Raw genomic sequence first — 16,307 nt, 5'->3', positions numbered from 1 at the left:
TTAGATTATGCATTTACATCTACCTTTGTTTTTATGTGGCCATAATGATAACTTGCAGGATAGATAAGGAGAAGCAAGTTGATTAGGAAAAGGGTGTGAGTAGATGAAGGAGGGTAGAGAAAATATGGATGAAAGCTTTCCTTCCCTATTTTCTATCCAAAGTAAGTATCAATATTAATTATTTTGCAGGGAACCAGAAAAAATCAATGGCTGATATCAGAATCTTTTCTGGCAGCATGATAAGCAGATACATGCATGTATGTAGTGTGTGTATACACGTATATGATATGTGTATGTGTGTGGATATGCACACACACAGAGATCGAGCCTCTCTTCCCTCATTCCCCAGGCTTTATCTACAGTGCCACTAGGCAAGGGGCTAGGGCTTTACACTGTTCATTTTTGGCAATGGACAATGGCATACAGGTTGTATGTGGGACTAGAAAAGCTGCCTTAAGATGCTGTGATTCTGGGCTGTGTTTCAGAGGCCAGAACCAGTAGTAAGATTCTGCAGAGCAGCAACCTTTACGGAGAAGGGCCAGCAGGGGGAGCCACTAAACTGAGAAAATGAAAAGCTGCCTGGAGCTTCAGAAAGCTGCTTGAATATTTAATCAGTGGCTCAACTGCTGAATTAAAAGAGATGGTGTTTCCAAAATATTGTGCAGAGTTTTCAACATGGCAAGGGTTCAGATGGGAAGGAACTGAAATAAACAAAGGACAGCTCTTTGATTTCTACTTAAAGTGAATTAAATTCATCTGTTAGAAGGTAAAGGTCTGGCTTGGGGCGCTTAGCTGCCCATGGAATCATCTGGGAGGCATAAAAACAAACAAACAAACAAACAAACAAACAGCACGTTAAAAAACACAGTAAGGACTGGGACCCACCCCAATGATTCTGATTTAACTGGCTGGCACTGTAGCCTAGGTATGAGGAATTTTCTAAAGCTCCCTGGTGATTCTAATGTCAGCAAGGGCTGGAACTGATTGGTCCAATCTAACCAGGCCATCTCTCAGAGGCCCTCGGTTGTTAGATGGTTTACAGATTTTTTTTTAAGTCTTCTGCCTGGATCCAAAGGGCCACACAAGATTTTCAGCAGATAAATGAACAGAATAAGCAGCTGGTTGTCAGACAAATTAGAGGAGACTAAAAAAATAAATTTGACACTATTCCAGAAAACGCTCTTCACTGGAGCATTCTGCATGGAGAGCAGCTCATTTAAAATATATTTTCCTCTAACTAAATTTTCATTCTTCCCCCTCCTCCTTCTCTCCTACTGTTTCTATTCCCTGTCTCCCTAAACCCTGACTCCCTCATGGATTTCACTCTCATCTCAACTGCTTTTCCCTTCTTTTCACTGAGTGATGTTACCGTTGACAAGGCTTCAGCCTGTCAGTCCCCAGCTGTGCACTGTGGGAGCCCCAGTGAAGGAAGTATACGTGCACGCTGGTCAGGACCCCGCGGGTGGAGGCTGCAGAGGCTGGAGGAGGGCAATGTTGCCAAGCAGATGCAACGCAGTGAGGCTGACTGAAGAAGCAGCGGCATGAAATGTGGAAAAATGAACCCAGGGAGAGGGACCCGGAGGCAGGAGCCCAGATGCTGGAGCCTTGCTACTCAAAACATGGTCCATGAACGAACAGCACCAGCACCACCTGCAGAAAGCAGCTCAGGCTCCACTCGCCGACCTGAGGAATCAGAATCTGTAACTCAACAAGAACCCTGGGTGAAATGTGAGAAACGCTGCTTTAAAGAGTACGTTCTACCTGGATTTTTCAACCTAAAAGGCACAAGCAGTAGAGAGGAAATTCTGGTCACAGGTACACCTTCATCCACAGCACCTAGGTAAGATTATCTGTTCAGGTAGGCTTTGGAAAGGGGGGTGGGTCGTGGGCAACTTCCAGTTCAGCGGTGCTGGCACCTCATCAGGAGTTACTGCAGATGACGGTGATTTCGTGAGACTGGCTCGGCATTCTGTGCCTCGGAGCTCATCCCCCGCACCTGCTCTCCTGTCCTCACTTTAACAGTCTCCTAGCCTAGGTGTTTCTTATGGCAAGAGGATTAGAATCATTTCTGGAAACAGGCTTAACACAACAATCCACTGATGCTCTTAACTTCAGCTGTAAACTTGAGGCCAGTTAAAATTCTACAATACACACACGTGTCATATATGACACATACCGCAGGCCGAAATTGATCACCTTTTTCTTTTTCTCGAATGAAAGTAGTTTTCCTATTTTCTGAGCATTAACTGTGCACACAGCAATGTGCTGACTACAGGGAGACACAAAGATGCAAAACTGTAGCTTTTGTCTTCAAAAATGGAGTATTTGGGGGGGCACCTGGGTGGCTCATTCATTTGTGTCCGACTTCGGCTCAGGTCATGATTTCATGGTTCATGAGTTTGAGCCCCTGTGCTGACAACTCAGAGCCTGGAGCCTGCTTTGGATTCTGTGTCTCTCTCACTCTCTGCTCCTTCCCCGCTCATGCTCTGTCTTTCAAAAATAAATAAACGTTAAGAAATTTTTAAAAATGTAGTATTTTAAATATTCATCTTTATTAAATTACAATTAAAAATGGCAAAGCTACTGAACTGATTTGTAACACTATGAAACTCTGACATCCTTAAGTATGTTTTAGAAGATTACATGCAGATACTGATGACTGCATTTAAGGCCCATCTGGATAATCTAGTTTAATCTCTGTATTTCAAGATCCTTAATATAATCCCATATATAAAAACCTATTTTCCAAATAAGGTAAAATTACAGGTACAGAGATTAGGGTCTGATATTTTTAGGTGTTCCTTATTCAGCCTACTCCAGAGTAAAATTATCATTTAAAAAATATTATTTATACCTGATAATCAAAATGGGTATTTTATATTAACAAGACACACAGTAAAAGAACAAGCCATGGGAACATGTCTACTTTCAGCAATAATAACCTCACGTAAGTTGCTGTACTATTTGCAATTCCAGACCTATTATTTGATGAGTTATGACCAACCCAATAAAATAGGACAATAATAGCTGCTTCACAGATGAGAAAACTATACTGCAAAGAAGGTTGATCTGGATAGGTCCCCTAGAAGAGAAAAACAGCACCAGGACACAACCTGGATTTGTATCTGGTGCCCTTCCCACATCATCACTCAGATGCCAGCACATTATTAATAGGTTAATTCATCTCTGTTGACTCTAAAAGCAATTTATGTATGCAAGACCAGCAAAGACCAACAGACCAAAGCTGGGTGCTCAGCCAAGCATCCTCACTAACTAAGCGCTGCTGTGCTCCTGCTGACCCACGGGGCATACCTAGATTGGTTTCAAAGTCAAAGATATTTCCACACAGCTATTTACTAACAAAACTGATTTTGTCACTCATTCTTATTCCAACCTGACAAAAATAATAGAATTGCTTATTCCTCACACTGAGGAAAAAAGGGTGTATTTATTTATCTTTTCTTTCTTTAAACCTAGTGCACAGAATTTTGTTTTAATTAATGTAATAAGCACCTATGAGCTCACCACCCCAGACAAGGACTATAGGTTATTTACCAGCAGCCACATCTAATCCTGTAGCTCAGGCCCCATGCAATCATCCAGCCATTCCCACCTGAGGTAAGTTGCACTTTGAATCATGTTCATTATTCTCTACCTTTTGTTTTTATATCATTCTATTGTCCTTATAAGGATTATAGAGTATTTTTATTTTAATTATTTAAAATTTTATATTCAGGATATAATCCCATAGCTAATCTTTTGGAATTTCTTCCCCCACTTAACATTATATTGCTAAGATTCATCCAGACTCTTGTGTAATTATAATGTTCCTGGCATGTTATTCATCCACTCTCTTACTGATGAGCATTTATGTTATTGATCAGTCTGCCCAGGATTCAGAAAAGAAAACTGCATTAGGTAAAAATGGCAAGGTGAAAGCTTAGCAGTGATCTTTTCCCTTTAGGACTATAAAATTCCTGAATGCGAAAATTAAATATCGGCACCTAAAATGGAATTGTTCTCTAATAGTTTGAGAGCTGCTTGGGACTCACAATATATATGTCCCCAAAGAAATGATTCTCTATGTGGTGGCTGATGCACAGAAGGCTGTTATATTCATAAGAAATCGAAAAAACACTACAGAGCCGAACCGGCCCATACACCAGCATTTCCAATAAAAATGCAGCCAGCGTGGCAGCCGCAACTCTTCGTATGGAGGTGGCCAGGAAGCAGGACAGGGCCCCCGTCCCTGAGACTCCCCAAGCTCTATCTTGAGGCAGCAACTCCGGGGCAGAGGAGAAAGAACGGACTGGCTGAGGCTTCCGAGCCCAGAGAGGTGCCTGGCTGGAGATGGAGGCCAAGAACGGAAAGGGAGCTGTGTGGCTTGAGAGAAGTGACAAACACTGGAAGGGGTATGGGGTGGTCAGAAAGTGAATCATTTTCTCTGCATTTTTTAGCACTGGGTTAATGGGGAGCAACAGCAAGGTAGGGTTTGCAGGCTGCCCGCAGGGTGTCTCTGCCGGGGGACAGGCTTGGATTTCGTTTCTCCTCTCTACCTGTTCACTTCTTCTTTCATGGAGACGCCTTCCTGCGCTTAGAGTGGGGCACTGGAGAGAGAGCCCCTGGAAATGGTGGAGGGCTTTGAAAGGAGGTTTCCCCTCTCCCATGTTGCTGTGTCTGCGGTGGTGGGGAGCAGGAGAGCAGGACAAAGCCTCACACGCTGCACTGGGAGTGAAGGCTGTGCTTCTATTGGAAGTATGTAGGTCAGAGCCTGCCTACCAAAGGGAATCTATACATTTACCTGTTCCAAAAAAAGATGCTGTTATTTTTAGAGCTTTGAATGGGGTATGCAGGAATGTGTGAGTTACAACTAAACCTCTGCTAAGTTTACTGGCAGGAAGGCTGTTAAAAAATTTAGGTCAAGATAGTTCTATAGAATATGCTGCATTTACAGTATTTTATTACGGTTTTTGCAACTGTATATATACTATTTAAGTATCATTAACTATAGTTTAACTATATAGCTATACAATGTAACTAATGAACTATAATTTAACCATGATTTCAAAAAAAAAATATATATATTATTATGTATTATTCATAAAAAGTTACTGGGAACCTGTTTTTGCCAAGGACTATGCCAGAAGCTAGGATACAACTATGGAAAAGACAATCCCTGATAAAGGGTGATGTTTATGATCAGCCTATATCCACTGGGCCCCCCAGGCCTACTGCTGGTCAGGAATGCAGTCCCACTCCTACTCTCTTGGCAATTGACATGCAATCCCATAGACTTTCACCTACAAATGAGCTACTGACTTGTAACAGATTCAGTGGGTCAAGAACCGGTATTTAGAATACTGAGGTCAAAATCTGGTATTCATAATCTACAATTAGTAAATTACTTAGAGTTGAAAATGAGGCATCGTCTCAGGAAGCACGGCTGCTACTCAAGTTCTGACAACGCTGGATCTTCCTGACAACCACTGGTACACTGAGAGAGGGGGGGTTCTGTGGTTCTCTGGACAACACTGAGCTGTGGGTTGGTCACCCACATGGTTAACCAATGTTAAATTGGTTATAAATTTCAATTGCTGTTATGCTTAAGTTTAAATTTTAAACTGGTGTTAATTTAGCCTCATCAGCACCAGCTTAGCTTATTGTGAGCTATCTGGTTAAGTTCACATTATATTTTCATGCACTGATGCATCAATGGTATATCTGGCAATTATTTTCCAATAACTAGAAATTACAACAGTTACGCATTGTGGGTTATATATGAATCAGCCAGAAGATTCATATTAAAGCATATTGATGCCTAATTCCTCCTCACCCCTTAATCAGTTTTTTTTTTCCAAACACTTATTGCCATGGAGTAAATGTGCCATCTATACCTTCAAAACATCTGGATTAATGCATCAAAAAAAAATTGCAAAGATAGCTTATTATTTTCAGCAAAGGATCGATTTTTCTAAAAGTTAGGGGTCTGGACATTGACATGGTGTGGCCTCCTTAGACTCTCAAGAAGGCAGCATCTCATCCATCATCCCCTCTGTGCTGTGCCCCTGTCATCCTGCTAACAGGCTGCAGGGGACAAAGAACAGCCTTGCAAGACTGCTGGTCAACAAACAGGAGCAAAAAGGCCAGTCTAACCAGGGCGCAAAATCTTCTAATGACCATGTTCACTAAAAAGGTAGGTAACAATCCTTTCAAAAAGCTCACCTAGGTTTTTTAATATTCAGCCACATCTGCCTTACTGTTCCTTATCATTATGATAGGCTCAGAGGGCAACAAGTTGAGGAACAGAGACTGAGGGTGGTAGGCATTTTTGAAAGATAAAGAATTAGGATTTCCGGCCAATGGCACTGCCACCTGGAGTGCTGTGGACTCATTCTTTTAGTATATATAAAACTCATAAAGGAAAAAAATGCTCACTGCCACTCTTATTTTCCTACATTGCTTTAAAGATAGTGTATAGGCAGTTAGCTCACTATTAATTGGACAAGGCTGTCCTTGGTAGATGTCTTTCAGACTACATTGTAATTTACAGACAGAGCCATTATGTCTTTCTTTCGCCTACTAGCCTTGTCAAAAGGAGGCAGCAACCATATGATCAAGGTCATCTGCAGTCCCTTAAAGAACCACCCTGGGTCCAAGAACCAGATACATCATCTTCAGCACTTTTTTCACCTCATGTACCATGCTTGCATAAGTGCAATTTAATGAGACCGAAGTCCTAACACTCACTGTCTTCTACTAAGTTATTCACTGTGTAAGCCTTAAACCACCTCCTACTTGAACTGATGAGCAAGGTTTCCCCAAGATGCCACTGAAAATTTATTTTTCTATCTTTGGACAATCCTTTGGTAGATACCCATCTCCTCCTTAATAGGTGGTTCTGTCGTTGAATTCGGAATTAAGAGATCTGAACAAAGTGGTGGGTACAAATAGAGTACGGTGCAAGGCAATTCAGATTTGTTATAGTATGTTCATAATATGTAACAGAATCTGATCCTCTTATTAACATGCACTATGAAAAGCTTAGTTACTAGATTAGAAACAAATACTTTGAAAACACACAGACCCTCCCACCCCTGACCAAGAAGACCTCACTTTTTGAAGATGATGCCAGTGGTGATGCAAATGAGCACCCCAAACACCTCAAGACATGTATCCCCAGTTCTTAACTTACTTTAAAATCATTCAAAATTGCATTTGAGGCCAGGCTACACTGTGTTTGGAGTGAAGGGAGGGTAGAAAACTCTTAGCTGGCTGGGTAGAAGGAATGTGCACAAATATGGGCTTCAGAGGGGCATACATGGAAGATGAGAACATTAAGTACTCAGGTTGCTACTAAACTAGGAAGAGGTATTTGGAGAGTGCCAGAAACTGGGAATATAATCCTAATATGATGAGTGAACTCATTTCTTCCTTATCCTTGATAACCTCTGTGTGTCACGTGTTTACCCCATTTACCTCTGAAGATAGTAAATAGTCACACCACACGATACAAGACAATCCATCACATGAAATTAGCTTAACTAATTAGCTATACTGCTCAGTGATTAACAGACTGTCCACCAGATCTGGGCTCAGGTGTTGGTCTGCCATTCACATACCAATCACAGGATCTTGGTAGGCACAACGACAAGAGTGTGGCCTCTGAGATCAATCTATCTGCACTCAAATCCCAACTGAAATATTTTGAAAGCTGTAATTTAACCTCTTTTATTCTAGTTGACTTCCCCATGCCTCAGTTTCCTCTGTTAAACGGGGATAACAGTGCCTACCTCTTTGGGTTGTTGGTCAGAAAACGAGATAAGGTTAATACATGTAAAGTACTTAGCATACCATGTGACACATGACAGTGAATGTTAGCTGCTACTGCTATCATCATTATCATCATAATCATTATCATCCTGATGTGTTGCTTTGCTTCTCTCAGATACACTTTCCTGTTACAGTTACGGGATAGTAACAACACCTATTTCACCACACTGTGAGAGTTAAATGAGGTAATGCATAAAAGATAATTACCATGGTGCTTTGTAAGTTAACAGTAATAGTAACAGTAGTAATAATAATAAAATAATTTGTCTAGGCATTTCCCCATTGTGGGTTCTATTCAGAAACCTTTATGTCCTTGTGACTATTTAGCATCTTTGAGAAATCTAGTTTCTAAGCCAAAATATGACTTAAATTTTTTTCTGATTTATTCCATAGACTCATCCTGTCCATTTATAATCCCATCAGGAGTGTGAGAGTGCTCGTTCAGTTTTGCCAGGAGTAGGAATGATCCTTTTGAAAAATTTTCCCTGAATGATTATAAGTGTTGTGGAAGCTCTGAAAATCAGCTGTCTGGGAACACCACCACCACCACTGTGACCAACAAAAATCAAACCAGAAGTTTAGCCCCCAACAATATAGGAAGCAGATTCATGGAGCAGATGCACTTGTTATGAAAACAGTAAATCATGCGTACTGATAAATGAATGAGACTTGATAAGGACATCGTATCCTACTGTGTGAGAAGGTGGTGCTGTAATGTGAAAAATACAATCTCATGAAGTACGTTGTGTCCTCAAAAGGACAAGGGGATCAATAAAAAACACAGTTCGCATACTCCCAGCAAAAAACCGGGTGTTAGCACTTCTGAAGGATTTGGTTGTTTCATGAGATGAAAAATGTCTACTTCGAGGCCTTAAAATATTGATGCCCTAAAGAGTTCTTCCCTACTGCCACACAGCATCCGTCTTAGAACAGATCATGGTGAGAGGCTCAAGAGGCCAAGGGAATAAGTTAAGGGGATGCTGCTTTCCACTGTGCAGGAAATAATTCTTCTTAAGAGGCCATATATCAGTCCAGAAAAAGCTGACAAGCTTTTTAAAAAATACAACAGAAACAAACTAAAAGCGATTCATTCCTGTCATCTTCTTTACATCTTGAACTCAAATTAAAAAAAAAAATTGCCAATAAAAATATACAAGTCTGTGTGTCTTATAGTAACTAGGTATCCATATCTGCATGTGTATAAATTCCAGTGCAATCCCCAGAGATCTCCTATGACATAAGTAATGGTAACATGTTTGCCTCTGGAGAGTGAAACCTGGTGCTGGGGTACCAGGGTAAGAGATGTAGTTATATTTTTTTCCATTATGTACTGTTTGAGCTTTAAAAAAATCATGCATGTTTTAATTGTTTTTTAAAAATTCATGATAACTATGTAAATAAATAGATATATAAAATGTATTGGGACACTTGGTGACATCTGTACACATTTTTTTGTAGTCACAATTGGGGGAGGGCTCGTCACTGGTAGTTAGCAGATGGAGACCAAGTCTGCTGTTAAACAGCCTACAATGCAGAGGACAGCCCCCTACAACCAAGAATATCCAGCTCAAAAGGTCAACAGTGCTCCTGTTGAGGAAACTCTAAATGATGGACCCTTACATACAGAACATAAACACTCAGAGTATGAATTACATAAACAACTACTACAGTGGACTCTTGGCTCCTTATCACTCCAGACAGAGTATATCATCCAAAGAGACAGGACATGGAGTTGATCTACAGACCCAACACCTCCCACTCTCAAGCAGTTTCCTGCCTGCTTGGGGAGAAGCAGTTTTCATCAGTGGCTCTTGGCAGGGGAAGCAGTAACAGCAAGATCTGGACCCTTCCTGTTGCGTCAAGCACCTTGGAGAGATGACCATAAGGTCCTCTCTTCATGGGCCTGTGTGGGTGGGAGAGGGCAATCAGGAGCTGCATTGTTCCAATTATTCTTGTTTAAACAAGTCTGGTTAAAAGCCATTCACACACTACATCTCAAATACAGAACTAGCAGCTGTATTCAAACTTTGTATTATAATCCGGTCGCACCATCCAATTGTTTATTTGAGACGACAGGCTTCAATTAATTTAGGGGACAGTATGGTGATCAAAGGAGAAAAGTTTCTTACAAATCAGTATTTGCTTAGAGGGTCTTGTGTCCTTCCAAAGATTCCTTGTCAAGGCAACACACAAAACTTCAACTAATGAAGTACTTCCTGGCTTTTGCACTGATGACAACATAAAGGAAGAATGACTCTTGCCTCCTTGAACCATATCATCTATTTAGCTTAATTTCAACTTGTCCTGATATTATGCTTTCCTTTTTTTAGTCAGTGATATTTTTATCCGTGTTTAATTTTGCATTATACTGTATTATAACAAAATCATAAAATGTTTGAGCTAAAAGGGATTTTAAAAATCACCTAACAAAATCCTCACATTTTATAGATAATAAAAATAGCTACTCAGATACACATTTCTCTGTAGTTGGTATTGTTCTAAGTGATTTCCTTCTATTAATTCCTTTAATCCTCAAAACCATCTGATGATGTAGATATCACTACAGTCACTCCCATTTTACTGATGAGGAAATGGAGACACAGAGAGATTAAGTATGCCACATGTTCTGGCAGAAAGAATTCTAAGATGACCTTCAATTAATCATGCCCTTGTATAAACCTCTCTGACTGAATGCACGCAGAAACTGTGACTTGCTTCTAGTCCACGGTATGTGACAATGGAGATGGGAGGAGAGTCATTCTCATGGTTATGCTATGTTATGTTATGTTATGTTATGTTATGTTATGTTATGTTATGTTATGTTATGTAAGACTATCCTGGTAGACTGGAGAGAGAGTAGACTGGAGACAGATTCTCCCACTGGCCTTGAAGAAGCAAGCTGCCATGTTGTGAGAGGAACTACAAGGAAACCACAAGGCAAGGAACTATGGGGGGCTCTACTACCAGAGAGCAGCCCCTGGCTCACAGCAAGAAAGTGAGGACATCTTTCCTACCATCATAAGGAACTGAGTTCTGCCAACTATCACATGGAATTGAAAGAAGATCCCAAGCTCCAGAAAGGAATACAGTCTGAGCCAACACCCAGACTCCAGCCTTGTGAGACCATGATCAGAGCTAAGCGTGCCTGGATTCCTGCCCCACACAAACTGTGAGGTAACAGATATATGTAGTTTGAAGGCACTAAGTTTGTGGGAATTTGTTATGCAGCCATGGAAAAATGATAGACATGTCCAGGGTCACAAAGCAAATAAAAGCAAGAGCAGAATTCAAACTCTGATGGACAGGCTCTGCTATCCATCCCCACAAACATAACCACAAACAACAGATCATTAATAGTGACATCTCTGGGGCAGAGAGAGGTGAATTATTTTACCTACCCTATGTAATCTCCCTTCCTTGCACTTTTTACACTCTGACATATACACACTCATGAATGCACGCGCGCGCACACACACACACACACACACACACACACACACACACATATTTACTGTATATCTCTGACCAGCACATGAGATCTGTTTCGGCAAGGATTTCCAACAATTTTGTTCACTGTTATGGTCCCATCACCTAGAACAATGACTGGTACCAAGTATATGGTAAAATTATTTTTTTTTAATTTTATTATTTTTAAAAATGTTTATTTATTTTGAGAGAGAGAGAGTGTGTGTGTGAAAGTGAGCAGGGGAGGAGTAGAGAAAGAGACAGAGTCCCAAGCAGGCTCTGTGCTGTCAGCACAGAGCCCAACGCAGGGCTTGAACTCATGAACCATGAGATCATGGCCTGAGCTGAAATGAAGAGTTGGATGCTTAACTGACTGAGCCACCCAGGTGCCCCACCCAATGTGGGGCCCGAACTCACAACCCTGAGATCGAGTTGCATGCTCCACTGACTGAGCCAGCCAGGCACCCCTGGTAAAATTATTTGTTGAATGCCATGAATGAATGTAATCATGGAGAAGCTGTGGCTTGGAGACTTGCTCAAAAGTCCTCATTAGTTAGTGGCAAAGCCAGACGTGCTGATTATATTACTAATCTTAATTCTTCACCCCTTCCTAGAACTGCACCCTCTGCCATATGACTTTGCACTTCTTTTATGGCGCTTTGACTTGTTTCGCCAAGGAATGGGGTGGGACGAAAGGGGTGGTTGCAAACTTAGGAGGTAGCACATGTTTCCATCCACCCTTCTTGCTCTTCTGTCATTGCCAGAGAAAAGCATGCCCTGATTAGCCCACTGGTCCAAGGAGAGTCATAAATATGTAGAGCAAATGTGGACTCAACCTATAGATGATGAGCTGTGCATATATCAGCCAGCCCCAACTAACCCATGAGTATTTGAAAGAATAAACAATTGTTGTAAACAGCTGAATTTTGAGGTGGTTTGCTATATAGCATTAAGATGGAATAGGAAGAGTTCTTTGCAGTCCTAGTCCACCTGAGGTCTTATTAACATGGAATTTCACAGCAGTGATGTTCGGGGGAAGAAATCCCTAAAGTAGTGGAGAAAGATATAATTAGCGCCTTAATAGTCCTTTTGTTGACTATAGGATGCTTCGTAACTATTATGCTAAAAGCAGTTTTTAGGACAGAACATACCAAAGATCATAATTCTGCTAAAATAACAAAACCAACACATAAATGCACTCCTGAAATTAAGGCATTACAAAAAATTATACAAGATTAAAGGGAGAATGGAGGTGTGAATTGGAGCCAGAAGTTCAATAGCTAAGAAAGCCCAGGTCAATATAGAGCTGACAATGGTTAATCATCTACTTTCAAGATCTGAAAAGACTAAAAAGGGTTTGAATTTTTGTAGCCTGCAGTCTCTGACTATACTTTAAAATACAGTATTATTGTCCATAATTCAGTCAAAATTGAAAATAGATCAAAGCCAGGTCTATTTGGTGTAATTTTCCCTGGGTAAGAGTATAGAAAGAGCGTCAAAGCTTAATATCAGCGACATGAAAGAGGAAGTTCCATGAAGCTATTAGTTGGATGGAGCTGTCCATTCACAGAGTTGAGCCAGCCCCCTGGGACTGATGCAGAAAATGTGGGTAGAAGTAGGCTTAGCACAGAGGCTGCTCCCTCTATGCTAATAAGAACAGCAGAGTTATTCTCACCTATTGGGGCTACCATATGCCAGGCTCCTTCTACTAGAAACTCTTTTTATATACAGTATCTACAGTGATCATAATGATCCTAACAAGTAGGTACTCTTGTGTTCATGATATGGACAAGGCTCAGAAAGGGAAGTTTATTGCAGAAGACAAACAGCTAGTAAATGGGAGGATGAGAGAGAGCTCTGACCACCAAGGCCAAGGTTCTTTCTGCAACATCATGGTGCCTCTTGGGTTTCTGAATAAAGACAGTTTCCTTTCCTTTCTGTTTCTTCTGGTTTCTTTTGTAATGAGGATTTCAAATTTATCCAGTCTGTATCTATTCATCAAAATGTCATGAACTATATAGTAGATTTACTCAGAAATACCACTGTCCCCACTGCCACTGTATAGGAAACACTGTCATATTTACTTGTTTACTCTTTGTCAGCAAAACCTCTGGCTGAGACAAAGCCAATCTAATTTGGTTTCATCCAAGCCCTGGGATTAGATGAAGTTGGTTAGCAGCACCGTTCTTTAGTTATGGAAATGATCTGGAAAGCTGTCTAGCTTTTGCACACTGGTGGCCCTGTAATTCAAAATGCTCTGTTATCTCTGTGTACAGATTCACCTACTCACGGAACAAGAGTAATAATAGAGTACACTAGTTTGGCTCTTCTAACAGAGCTCTTTGAAGGCAGAGCCTTTCCAGAAGCGCTGACACTCATCTATCATAACACATTGCCCATGTGCCCTGCTTATGTCAAGCAGAAACATGTATTCAAGCAGCTGAAGTGATCAATAATAGCAATACACAGACCAACTGTCCAGCATTGGAGGAAGCATCACCAAGCATATAGCCTACTGCTGAGCGGAAAGTTTACATGAAAGCTGGCCAGGTAGTTAATTTCTCATTTTAAAAGGGCTCTTCTCAGGGCTCCTGGGGTGGCTCAGTCAGTTAAGCATCCGACTTTGGCTCAGGTCATGATCTCTCAGTTCATGAGTTCAAGCCCCATATCGGGCCTGCTCAGAGTCTGGAGCCTGCTTTGGATTCTGTGTCTCCCTCTCTCTCTGACCCTCCCCTGCTCACACATGCTCTCTCTTTCTCAAAAATAAATATTAAAAAAATTAAAAGGGCACTTCTCTCTACAAACTTTAACTTTCAACTGAAAAAATTGTTATTAAAATATCATATGCAAATAGCAAAACAATAATTAAAAGTGTGTGCATGTGAATACATATGTACACACACACACACACACACACACACACATATATATATATATGTATATATATATATATGCAGTATATAAGAGTATTCGATAACAAGTGAGTCTGTTGGTATAGCCCCAGTCCTGAACTCTTTAGGAAAAACACCATCTACAAATGCTCTGTGCACGACCTGGACATCATATCATGTCCATTTGTTCAGCCATTCTCTCTTCCTTCCACTAATGGACACTTAGGCCTATTTTGTACTTTCCTTTTTCCTTTTACATATCTTGAAAATCTTTCCATATTGGAGAAAACAGTGGGGTATAAAGTCTTAGGTCAGTCTCTTTTGAAAAGTAGAATATATCACACTCAGAACTATTAACTTCAGAGCAAACAGACCTGAGTCCTTAAACCACTTTTTCTCATTACAAATGGATTCCAGCAGATAAAGTGAAGAAAGGAAACATCACTGGGGACCTAAGAACAGACAAACAAGAGTCCCATCGGGATTCAGACTGCCTTCTTCTTTGATATAGGGATTGTGTTTCTGATTTCCTTTTCCTCTTTTTCTTAACAGGAACAATAGGCATATTGACGTTTGTGGGAGGCTTTAACAAAGGTCCCTTATAGGTCACTTTCTGTGCCTCTACAGTACTGGTGCATGTGAAGTTAGTACAGACAATGCTTTGTTTAGTTTTGTTTGAAAGTTTGGCAGATAGAAAAAAAAAAGCCATTCGCGCACCCCCCCCCCATTCCACCTATAGAATCTAGTTTCTAAAACCTTAAAACTTGCCATAAATGATGAATATAACGGGCATCTAGCATACATAGTAACATAGGATGTACCGCAGCAGGGCCCAAGATAAATGATTTGTTATTCAGGTTTCAAACTCACCCTGCAACTCTGCTTCTGACCTGGATTGCAAATCTCTCTGCAAGTACTTACTGAAGATCTGATAGGACAGGGGACTCGGTTAGGTGGGCTGGGAGGAACAATAAAAATGCACAATATTTCATCAGAGGGTGACAGTCCAGGTGGGGTCATGTGGCACATGTTAAACAATTAGAGTATAATCTATGAGGAATAAAATTAATACATGTAAATATCCATCTAGGTGACTGTACCACCTATGATAATGGCTTGATGGACTTTCAAGCAATGCTTGAGAGCATGTTTGGAATAGTCTGCCTTAAAAACGAGTGATACACAAAATTCAGTACTAGAGGCCTGAAGGGCTGCCAGGAATCATGGTAAAATGAGAGGCATGTGTAAAAAAATGACTGGTAGAAACATGCTAGAGTATTATGCTTTAGCCAGCAGAGAAAACACATCAGGTGTCAAATAACTGCCAAACTATAGTTCACAAGAACAGAAGCTCTAACCTTTAGGCATGGTTCTGCAGGTGGAGATTTGGCTAGAGGGCTGCTTTTTCCACAGGCGGCTCCCTGTGGCTCCACCCAGGATCCTCCAATGTGATACTAGCAGGGGTCTATTTTAGGATAGGCATTGCTCAATTTAGGTCAGTAATCTATTTCTGAAAAGCCAAAGTTCTGCATGAAAATGCTAATTGGGAGCCTATTTCTCAGTACATATGTACTTACTTAATTTATTAAAAATTTTTTTTTCAACGTTTATATTTGAGAGAAAGAGGCAGAGTGTGAGTGGGAAAGGGGCAGAGAAGGAGACACAGAATCAGAGGCAGGCTGCAGGCTCTGAGCTGTCAGCACAGAGCCCAACGTGGGGCTTGAACCCACGAGCTGTGAGACCATGACCTGAGCTGAAGTTGGACACTCAACTGACTGAGCCACCCAGGTGCCCCAATTTATTTATTTGTTTAAACTGAAGTACGGTTGACACATGATGTCACATTAGTTTCAGGTGTATAATATAATGATTTCACAAAGCGATACATTTTGCTATGCTTACCACAAGCGTAGCATCTGTCACCATGCAATGCTAGTGCAATACCACTGACTATATTTCCAGTTACTTAAAATTTTTTTTAAGTTTATTTACTTATTTTGAGAGAGAAAGAGAGTGAGCACAAGTGGGGGAGGGGCACAGAGAAGGAGAGACAGAATCTCAAGCAGGTTCCACACCACCAACACAGAGCCTGATGCGGGGCTCGAACTCACCAACCATGAG

The 16,307-nt window shown here is 40.9% G+C and overlaps 1 protein-coding gene and 1 long non-coding RNA gene across 13 annotated transcripts in view; one reads left to right on the top strand and one right to left on the bottom strand.

The window, feature by feature from the left end:
- The window catches only part of CDK14 (cyclin dependent kinase 14), a 616,562-nt gene that overhangs the window by 174,895 nt on the left and 425,360 nt on the right, over positions 1 to 16,307 (bottom strand). The window lies entirely within an intron of this gene.
- LOC123607535 lies at positions 1,727 to 11,122 on the top strand. The gene is made up of 2 exons (XR_006716775.1): positions 1,727 to 1,840; positions 8,224 to 11,122. It is a non-coding gene; the product is annotated as an uncharacterized LOC123607535 (long non-coding RNA).

This window comes from Leopardus geoffroyi, chromosome A2, assembly GCF_018350155.1.
Source record: "Leopardus geoffroyi isolate Oge1 chromosome A2, O.geoffroyi_Oge1_pat1.0, whole genome shotgun sequence".
Taxonomy (NCBI): Eukaryota; Metazoa; Chordata; class Mammalia; order Carnivora; family Felidae; genus Leopardus; species Leopardus geoffroyi.
The sequence above is the reverse complement of the archived record's forward strand: the minus strand, read 5'-3'. Positions and strand labels throughout refer to the sequence as shown.